Source organism: Megachile rotundata, chromosome 1 (assembly GCF_050947335.1).
Source record: "Megachile rotundata isolate GNS110a chromosome 1, iyMegRotu1, whole genome shotgun sequence".
Taxonomy (NCBI): domain Eukaryota; kingdom Metazoa; phylum Arthropoda; class Insecta; order Hymenoptera; family Megachilidae; genus Megachile; species Megachile rotundata.
In genome coordinates, this window is record NC_134983.1 from 22,430,317 (window position 1) to 22,448,844 (window position 18,528).

The following is an 18,528-nucleotide window of genomic DNA, read 5'->3' on the forward strand; positions in this document are numbered from 1 at the left end:
ATTTAATGTGTGGTAATCTAACGCGTGGTAATCCGACACGTAATAATCTAGCGTGAAATAATTCAACGCGTGATAATCCAACGCGTAGTAATCCAGCGGGTGGAAATCTAACGCGCGGTAATTCAACGCGTGGTAGTCCAACGCGTGGTAATCTAACGTGTGTTAATCCAACGCGTAGTAATCCAGCGGGTGGTAATCCAATGCGTGATGATCCAACGCGTGGTAATCTAACATAATCTAACAAATAATGTTACTCGAAGTTGACGCTGGATAATTAACCGCGTTTGGGGCTCTGGAGGCGGGACTCATCGCGTTGACAGCATTATGATTATAACGCGCGATGCAATGATTACATAATATTTTGCAGAATACAATATTTTGTATACAATATTGTATTTTGCAAAATATATTGGATCAAAATCTTTCGTCATAAAAATTCGACAACTTAAAATCTCAACGAAATCGCTTTAAATGTACATGTGAAATACATGTATAATAAAATGCGAAGAAAATGTGTCCACATCGTGTCTCTGTTATCAGATGCGTAACGTGTTAATGGCTTAAACACCGTCTCCATTTTTCCCGTGTTATTAAATTCGACGATCGTTAACGTGATTTAGCTTCTACACGTTCCGGTTATAAACGAAGAATGATATCACAGGATTCTACGGTGTTTCGCATGATTTTCGATTCACTGTTTGAACACGGAAATAAGTAGTACGTATCAATGGCTAGTCGAACGAGATTGCGCGCGATCGATATTCAAATTGAAATTGTTCCCGTGCATTGTCGTTGATTCGAGTACATTCGTTTCGTTATTCATATGGAAATGGGGGATCGTAATTTTCTGGGGAAAAAGGAAGAAAATAAACGAGCCTCCGCGGATATCGGTGCCAGAAGCCCGAGGTTAAAGGTTGGAAAACGTGTCTGGTCGGTTGCCGAAACTCGCGCATAAATTTCAATTCGAACGTTGAAACGTGGATCATTCGAGGCCCCATCCCGTAATTGAAATTAATTTACAATCGATAGAACCGCCGGTCCAAGAGGTCTGCCAACAGCTATATCGATGCCGAAGAGAAATCTGTTTCGAAACGCCTCGGAGCACACGAGAGGCGTCGGAACGCTCAAGTATTCGCTCGAGTCACGGACGTCGAATCGACGGGAAAATTATTTTCTGGGTCACAAAGGTGTTTCTGACGTGCACAAACGCCCGCCGTGAATTTTCTTCATCGAAAGTCTTAAATTTCTTTGAAAAATTCTTGATGGAATAGCGATAACTCTCCAGGCTCTCTCTTGTTCGAGAATACCTTATTTACCAGATGGATGCCCTCAATGGATTAAAATTGTATCCAAGCTTCCCGTATTTTATGAATGAATACAAAACAAATGAGACGTGTCTCTGTGGAACACCCTGTATACCAAATACATTCTGTCATTTCATAAGGAGCAAGTTCGAAATTAATGCTACCAACACCACTAGACAAGTTACTCGAGCCGGCACAATAAGCCAAGTGCCCTCTCGACACAGTTTTCCACGACACAACTGAAACCAGAGTTCCTTTCGCATTCAACAACTCAAAGAAGAAGGAAAGGTAAACGAGGATTAAGGGTATGTTTACACGTGACAATGAATCCTGATATTTCTACGATACTGAATAATGTGCTTTCGTCGTAATGACTTCGGTATTGTCATCAAAATTAGCTGCTACTTTCATATTACCATGTCTCTAGTTATAGCTGCTACAGGGACAATTTTCTTGAGGAAACAAGTTTCGTTGGGAAAAGAAATAATTTTATTTTCTCTATCAAATATGTAAGAATTATATAAATTACCTTCTACAAGAATTTACATTACATAAAGGCATTGATAAATTTATTTAGGTTGATGCATTTAAAAATTGAACGTCCACGTGTGTAAATACTCTTGAATAAATTAGGTTATGTTCGATATAATAGATTAGCTTCCATCTTTCTGTGACATTCTCAAGCAGTATTGTGTCTAAAATTTGATTCAAATGAAAATGTTTACAGCGAAAAGTGTCTGAAAACATAAAAATCCCTCCTCATTTCGGAGAGGAAGCCGAAATGATATTAAGGGAGGTTCTAAAATAGATGTAACGATAGAGTATCGCAGAAAGTAAGCTCCGTAAAAGCATGACATTAAACGGCGTTAAAAGATGCAAAAATCACGGTGTCAGAGTAAAAGTCATGACTTTTAATGTCGCGTGAAAACGTGTCCCAAAGTCGCGAAGAAAATAATTTCCGCGTCAAAGGGTAGTCGCGTTTTCACGGTGGATCGATCACGGAGCCACCTTATATAACATCGAAGGGGGTGGCAGTGGCTCTTAAAGGTCTCCTTTCAGAGACGTAGGAGTAAACGTTGCTAGGGTTAGGATTCGCGTCTTTGAACTTGACACGGGTCACCTGACTCTGCGGCTTCATCCTCTTCTTCGGATCCTTGCTCCTTCTGTCCTCCTTCCCGCCGCCCTGAACCCCGTTCAGCCTTGTTTTCCACCCTCTCGCGACGTTTCAGCTTCTTCTCTCGAGTTTCTATGAACGGAGTTTCCGTTCGGAACGACGACCGCAACTCGTCGCGTTATTTCCTCCGCCCTCTCCTCTTTAATTTTCTACCGCGTCTTGTCGACACTCGACACACCCTGTCACGGTGTATCGGGGTTAGCGATGCGAGCTCGAACCACCCCCTAGCGCAGCTGCTCTACAGCAATTTGCTCGCTGAAAGACGCTGAATCGTTTCGAAACTACGCCCGTTATTATTACTTTATTCTTTGCTGAAAAATTATTCGGAGTAAGTTCCAGGATTTCTTTACTCGGATACTTAACCTGGAAGCGGAGGTGCATCGGATAAATATTTATAAACTGTGTGGAGTTTATTGACGGAATTGTTCAGAGAGAAATTGTAGACAGAAATCACATGTTTTTACATTGTCTGTTGCTGCAGTCGTGTCTTGCATTCTATTTGATATCATTTCAAAAATAATAATTTTTAACAATGTTATACTCCATGGACTCCTAACTATACTTTGTATATTTTTTTTTTAAACAGTAAAATGATACAGTTGACTGTGTAATCCATAAAGTTAAATGTTGTCTTGTATTCTACTTGATATCATTTAAAAAAATAACAATTCTTAATAACAGTATACTTCATAGACTTCTTCTAACTACTTTTTGTATACACTTTTTTAAAAATAATAAAATGAATAACTTGACTATAATCCATAAGATATTGGAACGTTTCAAAAAATGAACGACATCGGAAATGAAAGAGTCGAGTATGAAAATAAAAGAGATCGATATTACTGATATGCGTTTACATCATTCAGACCGAATAACATTTTTATCGTGAAGAGAGAAAATGATGAGAATAAGAATGTTGAATTGTTTTGGAAAAATACAAAACTTGGAAGTAGAGAGGAAATCCATAAGGGAAAATAAAGTTTGGAGAGATACAGAATATTTTAGAAGTTTCAGCTACCATCGGTTCGTCTGTAGCAAAAAATGTTTGCTTTCCTTAAAACATTCATGTGTCATCCTTAACTTCTTATTCGATTTGTCAGGTGCGTCAGCTTTGTAAGAATCCAGCAAAGTATTGAAACAAATAAAGAAAGTTCAAATTTAATATCAATTCTTATCTAAGAAAATTGTAATTTAACTTTGAAACTTATAATTTAATTTTATAATTAAAATTTAAAACTCATGTCTGAACAAATAAGTGCGACTTGGTAAAGTAGCAGTTTATGGACATGATAAGGTTGCTATGTAATGGGGATGTAAACCTTTCTAATGTGAGCCACGTGTTAGATTATCACGCGTTGGGTCATCACGCATTGGATTACCACCCGTTGGGTTACTACGCGTTGGATTACTACGCGTTGGACTACCACGCGTTAGATTACCATACGTTAGATTACCACGCGTTGGATCATCACGCATTGGATTACCACCCGCTGGATTACCACGCGTTGGACCACCACGCGTTGAATTACCACGCGTTAGATTTCCATCCGCTGAATTACTGCGGGTTGGATTAACACATGTTAGATTACCACGCGTTGGGTTACCACGCGTTGAGTTACCACGCGTTGGATTACTACGCGTTGGACTACCACGCGTTGGACTACCACGCGTTAGATTTCCACCCGCTGAATTACTACACGTTGGATTACCACGCGTTAGATTACCATACGTTAGATTACCACGCGTTGGATCATCACGCATTGGATTACCACCCGCTGGATTACCACACGTTGGACCACCACGCGTTGAATTACCACGCGTTAGATTTCCATCCGCTGAATTACTGCGGGTTGGATTAACACATGTTAGATTACCACGCGTTGGGTTACCACGCGTTGAGTTACCACGCGTTGGATTACTACGCGTTGGACTACCACGCGTTGGACTACCACGCGTTAGATTTCCACCCGCTGAATTACTACACGTTGGATTACCACGCGTTAGATTACCATACGTTAGATTACCACGCGTTGGATCATCACGCATTGGATTACCACCCGCTGGATTACCACACGTTGGACCACCACGCGTTGAATTACCACGCGTTAGATTTCCATCCGCTGAATTACTGCGGGTTGGATTAACACATGTTAGATTACCACGCGTTGGGTTACCACGCGTTGAGTTACCACGCGTTGGATTACTACGCGTTGGACTACCACGCGTTGGACTACCACGCGTTAGATTTCCACCCGCTGAATTACTACACGTTGGATTACCACGCGTTAGATTACCATACGTTAGATTACCACGCGTTGGATCATCACGCATTGGATTACCACCCGCTGGATTACCACACGTTGGACCACCACGCGTTGAATTACCACGCGTTAGATTTCCATCCGCTGAATTACTGCGGGTTGGATTAACACATGTTAGATTACCACGCGTTGGGTTACCACGCGTTGAGTTACCACGCGTTGGATTACTACGCGTTGGACTACCACGCGTTGGACTACCACGCGTTAGATTTCCACCCGCTGAATTACTACACGTTGGATTACCACGCGTTAGATTACCATACGTTAGATTACCACGCGTTGGATCATCACGCATTGGATTACCACCCGCTGGATTACCACACGTTGGACCACCACGCGTTGAATTACCACGCGTTAGATTTCCATCCGCTGAATTACTGCGGGTTGGATTAACACATGTTAGATTACCACGCGTTGGGTTACCACGCGTTGAGTTACCACGCGTTGGATTACTACGCGTTGGACTACCACGCGTTGGACTACCACGCGTTAGATTTCCACCCGCTGAATTACTACACGTTGGATTACCACGCGTTAGATTACCATACGTTAGATTACCACGCGTTGGATCATCACGCATTGGATTACCACCCGCTGGATTACCACACGTTGGACCACCACGCGTTGAATTACCACGCGTTAGATTTCCATCCGCTGAATTACTGCGGGTTGGATTAACACATGTTAGATTACCACGCGTTGGGTTACCACGCGTTGAGTTACCACGCGTTGGATTACTACGCGTTGGACTACCACGCGTTGGACTACCACGCGTTAGATTTCCACCCGCTGAATTACTACACGTTGGATTACCACGCGTTAGATTACCATACGTTAGATTACCACGCGTTGGATCATCACGCATTGGATTACCACCCGCTGGATTACCACACGTTGGACCACCACGCGTTGAATTACCACGCGTTAGATTTCCATCCGCTGAATTACTGCGGGTTGGATTAACACATGTTAGATTACCACGCGTTGGGTTACCACGCGTTGAGTTACCACGCGTTGGATTACTACGCGTTGGACTACCACGCGTTGGACTACCACGCGTTAGATTTCCACCCGCTGAATTACTACACGTTGGATTACCACGCGTTAGATTACCATACGTTAGATTACCACGCGTTGGATCATCACGCATTGGATTACCACCCGCTGGATTACCACACGTTGGACCACCACGCGTTGAATTACCACGCGTTAGATTTCCATCCGCTGAATTACTGCGGGTTGGATTAACACATGTTAGATTACCACGCGTTGGGTTACCACGCGTTGAGTTACCACGCGTTGGATTACTACGCGTTGGACTACCACGCGTTGGACTACCACGCGTTAGATTTCCACCCGCTGAATTACTACACGTTGGATTACCACGCGTTAGATTACCATACGTTAGATTACCACGCGTTGGATCATCACGCATTGGATTACCACCCGCTGGATTACCACACGTTGGACCACCACGCGTTGAATTACCACGCGTTAGATTTCCATCCGCTGAATTACTGCGGGTTGGATTAACACATGTTAGATTACCACGCGTTGGGTTACCACGCGTTGAGTTACCACGCGTTGGATTACTACGCGTTGGACTACCACGCGTTGGACTACCACGCGTTAGATTTCCACCCGCTGAATTACTACACGTTGGATTACCACGCGTTAGATTACCATACGTTAGATTACCACGCGTTGGATCATCACGCATTGGATTACCACCCGCTGGATTACCACACGTTGGACCACCACGCGTTGAATTACCACGCGTTAGATTTCCATCCGCTGAATTACTGCGGGTTGGATTAACACATGTTAGATTACCACGCGTTGGGTTACCACGCGTTGAGTTACCACGCGTTGGATTACTACGCGTTGGACTACCACGCGTTGGACTACCACGCGTTAGATTTCCACCCGCTGAATTACTACACGTTGGATTACCACGCGTTAGATTACCATACGTTAGATTACCACGCGTTGGATCATCACGCATTGGATTACCACCCGCTGGATTACCACACGTTGGACCACCACGCGTTGAATTACCACGCGTTAGATTTCCATCCGCTGAATTACTGCGGGTTGGATTAACACATGTTAGATTACCACGCGTTGGGTTACCACGCGTTGAGTTACCACGCGTTGGATTACTACGCGTTGGACTACCACGCGTTGGACTACCACGCGTTAGATTTCCACCCGCTGAATTACTACACGTTGGATTACCACGCGTTAGATTACCATACGTTAGATTACCACGCGTTGGATCATCACGCATTGGATTACCACCCGCTGGATTACCACACGTTGGACCACCACGCGTTGAATTACCACGCGTTAGATTTCCATCCGCTGAATTACTGCGGGTTGGATTAACACATGTTAGATTACCACGCGTTGGGTTACCACGCGTTGAGTTACCACGCGTTGGATTACTACGCGTTGGACTACCACGCGTTGGACTACCACGCGTTAGATTTCCACCCGCTGAATTACTACACGTTGGATTACCACGCGTTAGATTACCATACGTTAGATTACCACGCGTTGGATCATCACGCATTGGATTACCACCCGCTGGATTACCACACGTTGGACCACCACGCGTTGAATTACCACGCGTTAGATTTCCATCCGCTGAATTACTGCGGGTTGGATTAACACATGTTAGATTACCACGCGTTGGGTTACCACGCGTTGAGTTACCACGCGTTGGATTACTACGCGTTGGACTACCACGCGTTGGACTACCACGCGTTAGATTTCCACCCGCTGAATTACTACACGTTGGATTACCACGCGTTAGATTACCATACGTTAGATTACCACGCGTTGGATCATCACGCATTGGATTACCACCCGCTGGATTACCACACGTTGGACCACCACGCGTTGAATTACCACGCGTTAGATTTCCATCCGCTGAATTACTGCGGGTTGGATTAACACATGTTAGATTACCACGCGTTGGGTTACCACGCGTTGAGTTACCACGCGTTGGATTACTACGCGTTGGACTACCACGCGTTGGACTACCACGCGTTAGATTTCCACCCGCTGAATTACTACACGTTGGATTACCACGCGTTAGATTACCATACGTTAGATTACCACGCGTTGGATCATCACGCATTGGATTACCACCCGCTGGATTACCACACGTTGGACCACCACGCGTTGAATTACCACGCGTTAGATTTCCATCCGCTGAATTACTGCGGGTTGGATTAACACATGTTAGATTACCACGCGTTGGGTTACCACGCGTTGAGTTACCACGCGTTGGATTACTACGCGTTGGACTACCACGCGTTGGACTACCACGCGTTAGATTTCCACCCGCTGAATTACTACACGTTGGATTAACACACGTTAGATTACCACGCGTTGGATTACCACGCGTGAGATTACCACACATTAGATTACCACGCGTTGGATCATCACGCATTGTATTCTCGCACACTAGGTTGCTACGCGTTCGATTACCACGCGTTGGATTACCACGCGTTGAATTACCTCGCGCTAGATTACTACGCGTTGAATTACCAGGTGTTAGATTACTACACATTAGATTACCACGCGCTGAATCATCACGCATCGGATTACCACACACTAGGTTACTACGTGTCGGGTTACCACGCATTGGATTCGCACATGTTGGATTAGTAAGCGCTAGATTAGAGTTAAAATATAGATAAAGGGAAATATAAAGGGATAAAGAAATATAAAGAAATGTGGTATGTGTGTGTGTATGTACTATGTAATTGTATGATCGACATGAGTGCATAATATGAATGAAGCTTGCGTATCATGATTGAAGTTTGCATGTAATGAATATTGCTAGAAGACTGTCTTTTTGGTGAGATCGAATGTTTTGGGAGCATAGCAAAGAGCGCATTGCTTCGTGAGAGATTGTGAGATAAAGATGTGAGAAATTTGTAATTCGTGAAGTTCCATTTGTGCTGTATTTAATTAATTATAACTAATCATACTTTGTTAATAAACTTCATTAATCTTTCTAATTATTAAATATTATTCTACAGAAATATAAGAAATATAAAGGGAAAGAATCGATAATGTAAGGTTGTAATCGGAAGTACGAAGTTGCAGAAACACGAAGGGATATTAGGATTCCCTAACCCGAGATGTATTTCTCGATCCGTGGATGTAACAAGTATGTATACAGTTTTTCTGTTACACGAGCACGATATACGTCTCGGAAAACCACAATACGTTATACAACGGCGTAACACGGCTGGCCCCGAAATAAATCGTGTTAAAGAGCAAACACATTATTTACCGCAGCGTCGGAAGGGGACGATAAATATCCAGGTTTCTCTCTCCTTCGAAAACCCAACGGGAATAAATCAGTTGGGAGCGTAGTAGGTACATTTAACAATCGTCAGCTAACGGTCCCGGCTACAGTTCTCTTCCGGGAAGAAGAAATCTGCAGGGGTGGCGAGCGTCGCGGCGCAGGGGTGCTGTTGCAGAAAAAAGGACACGATAGAGCGGCACGCCAATTATCTTTTGCTCGACTCGAGGCTCGAATGCTTTCTTTGTTTCGTTCGCCCGGAAATGACGCCTCGATTCTCGGCAGAGCGATAAATTTCCAGCGGAAATAACTTTCGGCAGTGAAAGGGGGGGCGTGGACCGCCTTTCCAACTGGAGACGACTCTTTCTGCTTTTGCCGGCAACGGGAGGATATTTTTCCGTGTGTACAACGTCGAGCGAAGTTTCGTCTGTTTCCGAACGGCATTAACTCTCTCTCTCTCTCTCTCCTCGTCTCCTTTCTTTTTATTTCTTTTCGACATTTTCATTGTAAAGATATCCAGTTACCTGTGTAAACTTTTGAAGATACATTTTATTCGTTTCTGGAAAAATGTTGTTGTGTTTCGACGGTGAAATAGAGCATGAAAATGTTTTACCATTTTCTTGCAAGTTATTGCGACTCGCGTGTTTGCTCGTGTAGAACTAACATTTCTTTTGTTCGGAGCGTTCGCTGTTGATAAAAATTATATTGCGGGTATTTGTGGATACTTCAGCAATTATTTACTTCGTTATTTAAACCGATCGATATGTTCTAATTTAATTATATATTAAACGCTTGTTGTATAAATATGCTTCCTATGAGGATGTCCGCTATGAATACTTGAAATATGTAGAGATATGCAAATATGAATAAACATATTAATACATGGATATGAATATATAAATATATTTCACAATTATGAATATGTAATATATTAATATATGCAGAAATGTAACAACATATGTAAAATATCCGCGGGACATGTAATAAGTATATTTTTACCAGTGCGTGTCGTTTTTAATTTATACGGGATTGTACGCGAAAAAATAAGTGAAAAATGTGGAATAAAATTTTGTCGCAGCTTCGTTCTTGTGAAAATTTAATTCGGAGGGTTTTTTTAAATATTTGAGATATGTTTACTGCAAGGGTTTCGATAAGTTTTTTGTTGGTTCAATAATTAATATAATTATTGGCACTAAGAAGGTTACACGATAGGTTACTACACATTGGATTACCACACGTTGGATTATCACACGTTAGATTACCACCCGCCGGATTACTACGCGTTGGATTATCGCACGTTGGATTACCACGCGTTGGATTACCACGCGTTGGATTATCGCGCGTTGGATTACCGCGCGTTGGATTACCACGCGTTGGATTACCACGCGTTGGATTATCGCGCGTTGGATTACCACGCGTTGGATTATCGCGCGTTGGATTACCACGCGTTGGATTACCACGCGTTGGATTATCGCACGTTGGATTACCACGCGTTGGATTACCACGCGTTGGATTATCGCGCGTTGGATTACCACGCGTTGGATTACCGCGCGTTGGATTACCACGCGTTGGATTATCGCGCGTTGGATTACCACGCATTGGACTACCACGCGTTGGATTACCACGCGTTGGATTACCACGCATTAGATTACCACCCACTGAATTACTACGCGTTGGATTACCACGCATTAGATTATCACACATTAGAATACCACGCATTAGATTACCACGCGTTGGATTACTACGCGCTAGATTACCACCCTCTGAATTACTACGCGTTGGATTACCACGCATTAGATTACCACGCGTTGGATCACCACGCGTTGGACTACCACGCGCTAGATTACCACCCACTGAATTACTATGCGTTGGATTACCACGCGTTGCATTACCACGTGTTAGATTACCATGCGTTGAATTATCACGCGTTGGATTACCACACGTTGCGTTTCTATGGGTTGGACTATCATGCATTGGATTACCACACGTTCGGTTCCTACGTATTAAATTACCACACGTAAGATTATCACGCGTTGTTTTACCTCGCATTAAATTACCACGTATGGAGTTACCATTCGTAAGATTACCACGCATTAGATTACCAAACACCATATCACCACATAATTCATTACCATGCGTTGCAACGTTACGCGTTGCATTATCACACATTGAATTATTATACACTGCACCATAACTCATTGGAATACCACACGTTGGCCTGCTATGTTAGATTAACACACGTTGGGTAATCACGTGTTTGGTTACCACATGTTAGATTACGACCCGTTGCCTTACGCGCCTTACAATTTTTATGAAATGATAGCTATATTATAAGATTTGAAGTCCTTTTTCTTTTTATGAAATTATAGCTATATTATAAAATTTGAAGTCCTTTTTCTTTTTATGAAATTAAAGCTATATTATAAAATTTGAAGTCCTTTTTCTTTTTATGAAATTATAGCTGTATTATAAAATTTGAAGTCCTTTTTCTTCAGGTAATATTGCAGTACAATTTTCTAATATCAAACTCATAAAGTAATAAACAATCTTTGTTCATAAAAGAAGAATAGAAAATGTCAATAACCGGATCGATAACTATCTTGCACATACATTCGCAACAACGTCCAGTATAAGTTTATTGAAAGGAAGTGAATATCGATAGCCGGGAGGAGTCCATCTTCCTAAAACCGTAGCAAGGGTCAGATTGAGCATAAGAGGGGGTGCGTCTAAAAGTGAAGAACAGCCAATGGTAGACGGTATTCGAATCGGAAAAACACTTTGCAGAGAATAAAGGCGTATAAAAATATTTATGGGACACGAACAAGAATATTTTATCGTCGCTGAATGCGCGCGTGTTTATTAAATATTTATGCCCGCCGCGCGAAACATTTTTCCTTTGCTCCGTGTAAATTCGTTCTCTAAACTCTCTCCCTCGGTTGCCACTCAGCAATGCGAACTTCCTGTTTTTTTTATCCCCCTCCTGGAACCCCGGCTACGAAGACACAACGTTTGGAAATGGGTTCTCCCGTCGACGGAATTGGATTTTAATTCGCATTAACTTCCCACCGTGGACTACGGTTTGATTTTCTCCTCTTTGATTCTACCCGAACGAGTGCAATATTTTCGCTTAGCCTTCCGCGTCAAGCTTCTTTATTCTCTCGCTTTCTTTCACCTTTTCCTTACACTTTTTTTCCCCCTTCCTTCCTTTTTTCCCGATGTTCCTCCCTCTTTCTTCGTTTTTCCCTTTTTTTATAACCGACCGAGAGGAGGGACCTCGCTCGGTAATTTCTCTCTCCTCGATAAAAGAAAAGCTTTGTCATCCGCTCTTATTTTCCGAGTTAATGGATTGTTACGCGCCACGATAATGGAGAATATTTCGCTCGCGAATGAATGCCATTTAATATTATAATTTTTAAACGAACATTGTTCTTCCCCTACTTTTTTATCTCTCGAGAAACTTTTCTCGGGGGTTTGTCGCGCAAATTGTAATAATCCGTCGATGAAGTCTTCTGCTAAAACGGTGCTGGATCGTTCAATTACTTTTATAGATTTCGCGCTGTTCCAAAATACGAAGGAACACGATAGGCCATCGTGCATTATGTGTAGTTTACGCGATACTAATGTTTGGGTAAATATACATTACAAAGGGATTAATTCATTTACTAATTAGCAATGTATGTAGTAGACTCGATTGGCCATTCGTTTGTCAACTAACCGTGTGTCGTGCCTAGGAATAATGTATAGTAACTCTCGGATAACAACGTTGGTGGACACTACGGCTTAACGTGATTAACGTTAAGACACCTTTGAATATCTGCATAAATCGATTTTGGAGAGATAAAAAATGCACGAGAAAATATTAATTAACCGATAAATGAATTTCCCGAAGTGCGAACTAATTATTAGAGAGTTGAAATTCAGTGAAATATAGATTGGACGGTGTAAATTTATAATGACAGTTGGGTTCATATTTTGCCAGCGACTGAACGAGAAATAAACGAAACGACAACGAAATTCAGTGTGTTTCGTAAATCAAAAGCACACGAACGAACCGTTCGCGGATGCATTATAGAGGGCAAAATACACATATCTCCGGCGGTAAACACGCATGACAAGCGATGTAATTAAAGCTGAGTGCAGCTAAACGACATCGAGCTTGGGACGGCTTGATTATTATTGCCCGGCCCAACATTTCGACCCGATTCTGTCAAATATAGCCACCTACGTAATTTTGTATCGCGAATATTAAACCATTAGGTGTAATGACCGATGCCAACCGAGCAGCGCCGCCACCAAATTCAGCGGGCCAATCGCCATCGACCAATATCCGATGATTACCCTATTACCGATCGATTCGATCCAATTTCAAAATTTTATATTTTTTTTTCAATCAATTTCATTGACCATCGCGCTATGGACAATGATTTTAATGATCGGAAGGGTTTGTTATGTGGGTGAGTGATTGATTTTGAGAGACATTTGGTGGGGATTAATTGTTATTATATGGGTGAAAAATGTGGAGGTTATGGAACATAAATGTTGGGGTGTGTGCATCAGGCATGCGTTGAATTACTGTTGAATTTTGTCACGCGTTGGATTATTGCAAGTTAGGTTACCACTCGTTGGATTACTACGCGTTGGATTACCTCGCGTTAGATTACCACCCGCTGAATTACTACGCGTTGGATTACCACGCGTTGGATTACCACGCGTTGGATTACCACGCGTTAGATTACCGTGCGTTGGATTATCACGCATGGGTTTACCACATGCTAAGTTACTACGCGTTGCGTTACCACGCGTTAGATTATTACACGTGAGATTACCACCCGTTAGATTACTACGCGTTGAGTTACCACTCGTTGGATTACTACGCGTTGGATTACCACGCGTTAGATTACCACCCGCTGAATTACTACGCGTCGGATTACCACGCGTTGGATTACCACGCGTTAGATTACCATGCGTTGGATCATAACGCATTGGATTACCACACGCTAGGTTACTACGCGTTGCGTTACCACGCGTTAGATTATTACACGTGAGATTACCACCCGTTAGATTACTACGCGTTGAGTTACCACACGGTGGGTTACTACGCGTTGGGTTACCATGCGTTGGGTTGCCACGCGTTGGATTATCACACGTGAGATTACCACCCGCTGAATTAATTCGCGTCGGATTACCACGTGTTAGATTACCACGCGTTAGATTACCATGCGTTGGATTATCACGCATGGGGTTACCACACGCTAGGTTACTACGCGTTGCGTTGCCACGCGTTGGATTCTCACACGTGGGATTACCACCCGTTAGATTACTACGCGTTGCGTTACCACGCGTTGAGTTACTACGCGTTGGGTTTCCACGCGTTGAGTTACCACGCGTTGGATTATCACACGTTAGATTACCACCCGTTGAATTACTATGCCTTATAATACCACGCGTTGGATTATCACGCATTAAGTTACTACACATTGGGTTACTACGCGTTGGATCATCACGCATTGAGTTACCACACGTTGGATTCCTACGCGTTGGATTATCACGCATTGTGTTACCACACGTTGGGTTCCTACGCGTTGGATTATCACGCATTGGGTTACCACACGTTGGGTTTCTACGCGTTGGATTATCACGCTTTGGGTTACCACATATTGGGTTCCTACGTGTTGGATTACCACATGTAAGATTAGCATGCGTAGAATTACCCCGCGTTATATTGCCATACATAGAGTTACCATGCGTACGGTTACCAAGTACCATATCTCAATGCATTACTTTAACCAACAAATTATTACGCACTGAACCATTACTATTATTTTTCAACGAATTATTACGCACTAAACCATTACACTGTGGCGACAAGGAAAGTTCCGAGTAGAAAGCGAGGTCTGAATTTTGTCTGGAACCTTTTGATCCGTCGAATCATTAAGTTGTAAATAGTTTCGCCCCGTTCTAAAAATGTATTTTTCTCAACGGGGTTCTAACCTAACCGCCGAAGCTATGGCATCGTGCCTTTTGTATAAATAAAGTCTTTCGTCACAAATATATTTTTATTCATTCGCGTAGATCACCTCAACACGTTGAATTATCACGCGTTGGATTACTACGCCTTTGCCTACCTTGGATTATTACACGTTAGATTATCACGCGTTAGGTTACCACACGCTGAATTATTATTCGTTAAATTATCACGAATTGAATTACCAGGTAATATACACTGAAACGCGTTGTATTTCCATATATTACATTACCAGTAATTGTATCTCTGTTCTTTATACATCCACGCATTGAATTACCACGTATTGCATTACAACTTGAACACCAAACCCCGCGTTACTATACTCGTTTCATCTAATACAAAAGCATATTACACACTCGTTAACAAATAAAATTAAAATTACTTTGGGTATTAACAGCCCAGTTAATAGTCAGTATTTCGACTCTTGCGAGATACCTGTTCCGTTATTGCCTGAATACAAATTGCAGTCAGTCTGTGGTACGCAAAATTTCATTCCGTTCTGTTCCACGCTTCGGACATCGTCGCGTAGAGTATTCTGCTGAAAAGCCAATATCGTGTAATTAAATTTTCAGCGATTCGTTAAGAAGAAACGAGATTGCACCCGCGGAAAGTGAACGATTTTCCACGTGAACATTTTTTTTATCCGAGCAAAAGTAATAATTCTGGAGGATCGATCGATTTGAGTTGAAGCGTTCAAAATTTCATGTCGAGAAGGACGTAGATACTCGATTCACGGTGCTGATAACGCATCCGTTTCTGTAGTTTTTTTTTTTTCGTCGAAAACGGCATCGACACGCGATTCGCGCCAAGAGACCGTCAATTAAATTTAATTGTTCCGGCAACTTTTGCCGTGGAAGCTGTCGGAGGGCTCTTGAACACGAACCTGTAATTCGACGTCTGATGGATATTTGGCCCGGTTTCCGGTACGAGTATTTATTCGCACGCGCGGTATCGTAAAATTGGAACGGTATGGGAGCACGATCGAAACAAAATTAACACTTTAATGGTCGTGGAAATATTAGGTCATCCAAAACGCCCCTGCCACCTGCTATATCTTTCGTAACGCATTATACGTGCAAATTAATTCCGTACCCCTCTTTCGATGTTGATGAGATGCGAAATTCATCTGCATCTCTGATATAAATTATTTCCTCTCTACGAATCATCAGTCTTCTTTTTAACGACACAGAAATATTTTTTCACTTCTTTAAAAGTCTATGAAATTCAAAAGAGTTTGCACCGGTCCAACGTTCAGCAGAGTGAGAATTATCGTATATTTCGTATTTTTGCTTCAACATGTGTCGATACCATATACGAATCTTTGTGTAGGCATTAATGAAAGTAATCAAATATAAAAAGGTTCAAATATAAAATATTTCCAACAGCTCGAAAAGAACCGTGAGGGTATTAATACTAAAACCGTACGAAAATGTAATATTAATTTGAAATAAAAAGCCGATTAATCGAACGCCCTGTTCAATTACCGTTGAAAATTCCTCGGCTATAATTATTAATTCTGCACCGTACGAGAGGGTATATTAAATGGAAGGGCATTCTCTACGACACGGGCGTAACAAAGCTCGCTGAAATTGAACGAAAAGTAGAAAGTTACAGCGCAACCACTCATGGAACTTTGCTACTTTGCCATTGAAATTCGTGGCCCGGCAGCAATTCCGCAATACATTGTCGAAAGTTTCGCTCGACGAACGTAATTAACGATCGTCGAAATTCACGATTTGTTCGCCCCGATCGAAACACAAAGAGGCGAAACAGGGGCGGAGGAGTGGGTCGGAGATCCTCGGCCCTTATTCCCGTTCCCTTTTGGCCAGGACCTTCGTATCGGGAATCGCCTAACGAGTCGGAAAAATCAAGTCTCCTTTGGCTGCCTCGAACTCCGCTTTTTGGCCCCGTCCCTCCGATAATACATGTCTAATTAACCATAAAAATAACGAGATTTTAGCGGGCAACTTTATCGAAACGAACATCGAAATTGATTTCCCGATCGTGTCACGCGTTGAAAGGAGAATGGACCTTTTCAGGGACCAAAGAAGCCTTTTACTGTAACTTTGTTTCTACGGTAACTAAAACGGTTTCTCTCTGTTTTCTGATCGTGAATGATATCGCTGCTATTCAAAACTGTGGACGTTGAGAAATATGTGTATAAAATATATGAGGACACGTATAATACTGCTGGTACTTATTTATCGTATTAACAATGAAGTTCTGTTCGTTTTTCAAATAAAGAAACAATTAAAGGTATACATTATAGGGACAGTAATAGATATGGTTGCTGATGTGAAAATTTATTCGAGTTACACAATGCAGGACATATGTACACATATGTGAAGCGTGAAATACATATGACATATGGAAATAAAAATGTATATTTTGCAAATTAATTTTTTACTCCATAAATTGCATCTTAATTCTACTGTTGGGTTAATAATCATGTATTAAAAGTGTCATTTAAACATCATTCAACATCATAACAATAACTGTTATCCATTAAATAGCATAACATATCTTTAGACCCATATTGGTCTTCTGAAACGATCATATCAAGATACGTCAAGAGTCATTGAAAATCGCATTGTGATTTTAAGAAAAGATAATAGGAAAAGAAAGACAGGCAAAGATTTGTCAATACACAGAAGAAGAAAACGGATGACTATAACGAGAGAGCGTAAATCGGCCATAGGCAGGCACAATGCGAAGCCTAACGAGACAAATCTGACGTCGCACCCTCGGGCCACTCGCTTCTTCTTCCTCCGCTTGGCAACAACCTCTTCCTCGCTGTCTTGCCGAAGCTCTCCGACAGAATTCTGGCTTTCCGTCTTCCATCTTCGTCATTTCGACACTACTCGCCACGGTATTATTTTCGGGCTTAATGAGACGACGTGGTGGGCAAGTATCCAAAATGCTAAACAAACACGTTGAACGTGGGGGATTTACGGAAAAATTGTTTGTTGGGATCGACTTTTTATTCTTTAGATCCTGCTATTGCTTTAGGTTGAACATTTCAATCGTTCTAATAAGGCTGGGATCAAATTAAATAGGTACTCAAGTTGGTTAAATAGGTGTGATTGTTAAATAGGTACCCGTGTTGGTTAGATAGGTGTGATCGTTAAATAGGTACCCATGTTGGTTAAATAGGTGTGATTGTTAAATAGGTACCCATGTTGGTTAAATAGATGTGATCGTTAAATAGGTACCCATGTTGGTTAGATAGGTGTGATCGTTAAATAGCTACCCATGTTGGTTAAAATAAATTGCTACTGTTAAATCTTGAAGAGGTTCAAGATACATAGTGAAGCGATAACAATAATTTCGTTCATTGCAAAGCAATCATTGTACGATAGAATTGTCTGCTTACTGAGCCC

General features: G+C 42.0%; 1 protein-coding gene and 1 long non-coding RNA gene across 8 annotated transcripts in view; one reads left to right on the plus strand and one right to left on the minus strand.

The window, feature by feature from the left end:
• LOC143264984 (uncharacterized) overlaps nt 1-18,528 on the minus strand; it is a 436,316-nt gene that overhangs the window by 363,457 nt on the left and 54,331 nt on the right. The gene's annotated exons all lie outside the window — the stretch shown is intronic.
• The window catches only part of LOC100877240 (uncharacterized), a 340,218-nt gene that overhangs the window by 299,700 nt on the left and 21,990 nt on the right, over nt 1-18,528 (plus strand). The gene's annotated exons all lie outside the window — the stretch shown is intronic.